The sequence below is a fragment of the Gavialis gangeticus genome, unplaced genomic scaffold, assembly GCF_001723915.1.
Source record: "Gavialis gangeticus isolate Ggan-Ray unplaced genomic scaffold, GavGan_comp1, whole genome shotgun sequence".
NCBI lineage: Eukaryota > Metazoa > Chordata > Crocodylia > Gavialidae > Gavialis > Gavialis gangeticus.
The window spans coordinates 3,148,832-3,155,941 of NW_017728992.1; positions in this window are offsets into that span (position 1 = coordinate 3,148,832).

Below are 7,110 nucleotides of genomic sequence, written 5' to 3' on the forward strand. Positions count from 1 at the left end.
GAGCCAGAGGAAAAGCAAGGGCAACATTGGGCCCCTGCTAAACCACATGGGACAACTGACAACTGTCACCCAGGAAAAAGAAATCTTGCTAAATGGGTACTTTGCATCAGTTTTTCACCCGTCCCGTGGGATGCCCCTGCCCACTATGGGACAGGGAGGCCTGGGTGAGGGAGATTCCTTACCCTCCATCAATGCTGACCTCATAAAGGAACACCCTGAGAGGCTGGATACCTTCAAGTCAGCTGGCTCTGACAGTTTACATACGAGGGTACTCAAGGAGCTGGCAAACATAGCTTAGCCCCTGGCATGGATCTTTGAGAACTTCTGGTGCTCTGGTGAAGTGCCCGAAAATTGGAAGAAGGCCAATGTGGTGCCTATCTTCAAGAAAGGGAGGAAAGGGGATCCAGCAAACTACAGGCCCATCAGCCTGACCTTTATCCCAGGGAAGGTCATGGAAAATATTATCAAAGAGGCCATCCTTAACAGACTGGCTGACGGCAACATCCTGAGGAATAGCTAGCATGGGTTTGTTGTGGGTAGCTCCTTCTTGACCAGTCTTCCTTTTATGACCAGGTGACCTATCACCTGGACAAGGGGGAAGAGATTGATGTCATATATTTTGACTTAAAAAAAGCCTTCTATCTGGTATCCCATAATCACCTCTTGGTAAAACTGGCTACCTGCGGTCTTGACCCCACCACGATCCACTGGCTGGGGAATTGGCTCCGTGGTAGGACCCAGAGGGTGGTGGTTGATGGAAGTCAATCATTGTGGTGCACTGTGACCAGTGGGGTCCCTCAAGGCTCTGTCCTTGAGCCTACACTATTTAACATCTTCATTAATGATGTAGACACTGGTGTCAGAAGCGGACTGGACGAGTTTGCTGATGACACCAAACTCTGGGGTAAAGCATCCACACCTGAGGACAGAAGGGTGATCCAGGCAGACCTTGAGAGGTTCAGGAAATGGGCGGACAAGAACTTGATGGTGGTTAACACCGAAAAATGCAAGGTTCTCCACCTTGGGAGGAAAAACCTGCAACATGCTTATAGGCTTGGCAGTTCTACACTGGTTAGCACTACGGATGCAAGGGACTTGGGGGTCATGACTGATCATAAGATGAACATGAGCCTGCAATGTGATGCTGCGGCTAGTAAAGTGAAGAAAACACTGGCTGCATCCATACATGCTTCTTAAGGAAATCCCAGGATGTCATTCTCTCATTGTACTCAGCCTTGGTGAGGCTGCAGCTGGAGTGCTGTGTCCAGTTTTGGTCTCCATAATTCAAAAAGGATGTGGAGAAGCTTGAGAGAGTGCAGAGGAGAGCCATGTGCATGATCAGAGGACAGTAAAACAGACCTTATGATGAGAGGCTGAGAGCCATGGGACACTTCCGCCTGGAAAAATGCAGGCTAAGGGGTGATCTGGTGGCCACCTATAAGTTTATTGGGGTGCTCACCAGGATCTGGGGGAACGTCTGTTCACCATAGCGCCCCAAGGGATGACAAGGTCGAATGGTCACAAATTCCTCCATGACCATTTCAGGCTGGACATAAGGAAGAACTTCTTTACTGTCCGAGCCCCCAAGGTTTGGAATAGACTGTTACTGGAGGTGGTTCTAGCACCTACTTTGAACGCCTTTAAGAGACATTTGGATGTTTATCTTGTTGGTATCCTATGATCCCTGCTGACTTCCTGCCCCTGGGGCAAGGGGGCTGGACTCGATGATCTTCCAAGGTCCCTTCCAGCCCTAGTGTCTATGAATATGAAACCTCCAAGGCTGGCGACTGTACCACCTCTGTTGGGAGTGTTCCAGATTCTAGTTACCCCTATGGAAAAGAAGTTTTTCCTTATGCCCAGCCTAATTTTTTCCTCAATTAACTTGTGCCCATTGGTCCTCATCCTCCCAAGGGGTGCCTTTGTGAAGAGTTGCTCCCCTAGATCTTGGTGTTCATCCCTGACATACTTGCAGGCAGCAATCAAGTCACTTCTCAGTCTTTTCTTACACAGACTGAACAGACCCAGTTCCTGGAGCCTCTCCTCATAGGGCCTGTCCTCTCGGCTCCTAATCATATGGGTGGCCATTCTCTTTACCCTCTTGAGCTTATCTGCAACCTTTCTGAAGTGCGGTGCCCAGAACTGGACACAGTACTCCAGCTGCGGCCTCACCAACACGAAATAGAGAGGGAAGAGCACCTCTCTGGATCTATTCACAACACAGTGGCTGATGCACACCAGAGTTCTATTTCCCCAGCTGGTGACTGCATCGCACTGTTGACTCATATTCATTTTCTGGTTGATTGTCACACCCAGATCCCGTTCAGATGCAATGCCAGCCAGTGGACCACCACCCATTGTCTAGTTATGGTGAAGGTTCCTCCTACCAAGATGAAGGATCTGGCACTTTTCCCTATTGGGCCTCATCTGATTCCATTCAGCCTATAGGAGCAGTCTATCAAGGTCATCCTGGATCCTTACCCATCATCAGATGTGCCAGCATTTCCCTACAGCTTGGTGTCATCCTGAAACTTAATCATTGTGCTTTCCACCCACTCATCCAAGTCATTAAGAAAGATGTTAGAGAGCACAGGCCCAAGCAATGATCCCTGGGGGACACCACTGCAGACAGCCCTAGAGGATGAGGCCATCTCATCAATCACAACTTTCTGGGATCGGTCCCTGAGACAGTTGTCTACCAACCTCACTGTAGACTGGTGTAGGCTAGTACCCTCCAGTTTAATGGAGAAAATCTCATAGGAAACAGAATGAAAGGCTTTTCTGAAGTCTAAGTAAAAAAAAAAATGATGTCAACCTCATGTTCCTTGTCCAGCTGGTTAGTTAACTGGTCATAAAAGGACACCAGATTTGTTAGTCATGACCTATCCGCAACAAAGCCCTACTGGTTGCTTAATTCCCCACCAGTTACGAGCTTGTAATTGATGCTTTCTTAACCATTTTTTCAAAGATTGTTTAGCCTTCCAGTGTTTTAACTTCCTTTAAGATATTTTTTGCTAAATCAAAGGACTAATTATTCACACTGTTTTACGCAGACAGTTGCTATCATTAAATATTGAACAACAAAGCATGATGAAAAAAATACAAATAAAACAGCATGAAAAATGCTTTAATGGAAGTTTCCTTTTCATTTTATCTGTTCAAACAGGAGAAGAAAAAGAAGCCAAATTGTACAAAGCAAGGAGGACTTTAAGAAAAACAGGGGTATGGTAGCCATTTGCTTCTATGCTGTATATTTAAGAAGTTCTGGCATTGTTTAATGCGAAACTTTGCTTTTAAAGTGAATTTTACTATAAGCAAAATAGGCTTCTCTTGTAAAAATTAGCCAGTATTGGCTTGAAATTTAAGTATCTGAAATTCTTTGTAATTCATATTTTATCATCAAAACTAATTTACTGCATTAATAAATCTTGCTATCACATAACATTATTTCCTTGACAACCATAATAATACATAAACTTTCCTTAGTAACATGTTTTAAACTGAACTTCAAGGAAGATAAACAGCTTAAAACATAATAATTGATTTCCACTTTGTATTATGCATTGTACCCATGCAGAAATTGGGCTTGAAAATATACAAGTTAAAGTAAACATTTTAAAACTGGGAAATACTTGTTGGAGGGAATGGAAGAACCAGGACTGAACACTTACTTTAATAACCTTATTTTGTTAGAATTGAATGAGTTTCTATCTCTTTTTTGTTCTTGTCTTTATCAGTAGAAGTATGTAGCTTGAGTTAACTGGCTGCCAATTGCCGTAAAGTACTTAATGTGTTTTCTCAAAGCTATCATGGGCAATTCTAACATGTTGCTTATTCCAGACTAGAATGAAGAACAACTAATTTTAATTTTAAAGGAGTGTCTAGCTATTATAAAATTGTTAAATAACTCTAGGTAATTCAGTATGTGACAGAAAGCCTGGGGCTTTAGGAGGGAAGCAGCCTAATCTTTAGGCTTGTCACTTTAGGAGGGAAGCAGCCCAGGCAGAGCACTGCAGGACAAGCAGGGTATAGCTGGAACTGGGTTGCTACAGAGACTAGCAAAGGAGATTAATGAGCAGGCACCTGCAGGCAACCCAGGGGAGTCACCTAACTGGAAGGGCTAGGGCCCTGGGAGAGAGATAAGGCAGGACCAGAGCCACGGCAGGCTGTCTGGCCATGGATACTGAGCAGGGAAGAGCTCTCTAGAGGCGTCTCTGACTTGGAAGCAGCCTGTGAGTGTGCTATGCCCAGAGACAGAGAGGGAAGCTGAAAGTTAGTAACTGATGAAGAGGACCCAGGTTTGGGTAGCAGTTTTGGCTGTAGCCAGAAGGGCTTGTGTTTGTGTTTTGGTTTCAGTTTGGTCTGGTGCTTGGGTGAGACCAGCGTGGATTAGATACTGAGTGAAGAACCCAGTGGTCTGGGGGGACCATGAGAAGTGGTTTGGTGGGCACATTGTGCCTGCAGAGGGGGAGCAGCAATCCCATAGTGCCTGAGAGGGACAATCTTTCAGTGCTTGTGAAGGGTGCACTGAGCACACACAGAGGGCCAATCACATAGAGCCCATGAGTAGGGCCCCGAGAAAATTGTGATTTCATGGAATAAATGGAAACTGCAAAATTCACCCCACACTGCACTATTTCATAGATTTCATAGACATTAGGGCTGGAAGGGAAGATCATCGAGTCCAGCCCCCCACCGAAAGGGCAGGAAGTCAGCTGGGGTCACAGGATCCCAGCAAGATAAGCATCCAACTTGCTCTTGAAGGTGTTCAGTGTAGGTGCTTGAACCACCTCCGATGGCAGGCTGTTCCAAAACTTGGCGGCTCAGACAGTAAAGAAATTCTTCCTTATGTCCAGCCTGAAACGGTGCTGCAGTAGTTTATGACCGCTCAACCTCGTCATCCCTTGAGGCGCTCTGGTGAACAGATGTTCCCCCAGATACTGGTGGTCACCCCTGATAAACTTATAGGTGGCCATCAGATCACCCCTGAGCCTGCGCTTTTCCAGGCTAAAGAGTCCCATGGCTCTCAGCCTGTCGTCGTAAGGTCTGTTTTCCTGACCACTGATTATGCATGTGGCTCTTCTCTGGACTCTCTCAAGCTTCTCCACATCCTTTTTGAATTGTGGGGCCCAAAACTGGACGCAGTACTCCAGCTGTGGCCTCACCAAGGTCGAGTACATGGGGAGAATGATTTCCTGGGATTTGCTTGAGAAGCATCTATGGATGCAAGCCAGCGTTTTGGTCACTTTACTAGCTGCAGCATCTCATTGCAGGCTCATGTTCATCTTGTGGTCAATGATGACCCCCAAGTCTCTTTCTTCCATAGTGCTAACTAGCGTAGCACTGCTGAGCCTATAAGGATGCTGCAGGTTTTTCTTCCTAAGGTGGAGAACCTTGCATTTTTTGGTGTTAAACACCATCAGATTCTTGTCCGCCCATTTGCTGAGCCTGTCCAGGTCAGCCTGGATCACCTGCCTGTCTTCTGGTGTGGATGCTTTGTCCCAAAGTTTGGTGTCATCGGCAAACTTGGACAGTCTGCTTCTCACTCCAATGTCCACATCATTAATGAAGATGTTGAGCAATATGGGTCCAAGGACAGAGCCTTCGGGGACCCAACTGGTCACAGGACACCACAATGAGTGACTTCCATCAATTACTACCCTCTGGGTCTGACCACAGAGCCAGTTTTCCAGCCAGTGGATCGTGGTGGACCCAAGGCCACAATTTTTTAAAGGGTTGTGAGCATAGGTGATGGAAGGCCAGGGCTAATGGGGCTTAACCCCTGCAAATGCAGGGCAGTGCAGAGGGCTGCAGGGCATCCCACACAAGGGCTCCAGGCAACTGCAGCTGGGGTGGGGGAAGGGCGTGCACAGACAGACAGAGCCCGCAGTTGGCTGGGGATTGAAGCCAGACAGTGTGCAGAGCACTGCCCACCACAGCAGGTAAGGCAGGAAAGGGGAAGGGCATGGAGGGGCAGTTTGAGGCCCCTATAGTGAGGGAGGGAGTGGGGCAGGGGCTGGGGTTAATGGGGCCCTGGGGTGGACTGTGGGATGCTCAGAGCCCAGGCAGCTCATCCAGGGGTGGGGGTGGAGAGTGGACTGCCCCTGTCCTGCCCTGCCCCTGCCTTTGCTAGACTTCCTCCCTCACTGTGGGAGCCTTGATTTGCCACCCCCCCACACCCCTTCCCCAACTCATCTGCTGTGGTGGGAAGTGCTCCACACACCATCTGGCTGCTTCCCAGATGCCTGCAGCTTTGTGTCTGTGTGTGTGCCTCCCTCCTCCCCCGCTTCAGCTGCCCAGAGCCCATACCTGGGCTGCTCTGTGATCTTCTGTGCTGCCTGGTGTTTCATAGTTATAGTTTCACAGTTGTTAGGGGCTGGAGGGGACCTTATTGATCATCAGGTCCAGCCCCCTGCACATCGGCAGGAAAGGCTGCTGGGATCAAATGATCCCAGCACGATGGGCATCAAGGCATTTTTTGAAGATTGCCAGGGTGGACTATACCACCTCTGGGGAAGCCTGGTCCAAACTCTTGGCACTTGGCTTGTAAAGAAGTTTTTGCTTATGTCTAGCCTGAAGTGATCTTCATTTGACTTGTGCCCTTTATTTCTTGCCCTCCCCTGGGAGGGCCTGGTGAACAGATGTTCCCCAAACCCTGATGCACACCCCAGATATACTACAGGCTGCAACCAAGTTCTCCCTGAGTCTTCTCTTCTCCAGGCTGAACAATCCCAAGTCCCTCAGCCTCTCCTCCTGCTTCTTGGTCTCGAGGTCTCTTATCATGTGTGTGGCCCTCCTCTGGACTCTCTTGAGCTTCTCCACATCCTTCTTGAGCTTCTCCACATCCTTTGGTGGGGGCTAAGCCCCATTAGCCCCAGCCTTCCTCTGCCTATCATGCATGCCTGCCTGCTGTATGTGTACAGGTAAAGTATCATTTTTCACAGAATATTCACAGAACTACTGGAACACATTTGCCAAGATCAACCATAGTTCCATGGATATTCCATGAAAAGTATACTTTTCCCATGCGTGTGCCATGAATTTTTGACAAGCAATTCATGATTTTCTCAGGGGCCCTACCCATGAGAGGCAACCCCAGAGAGCCTAGGTGTT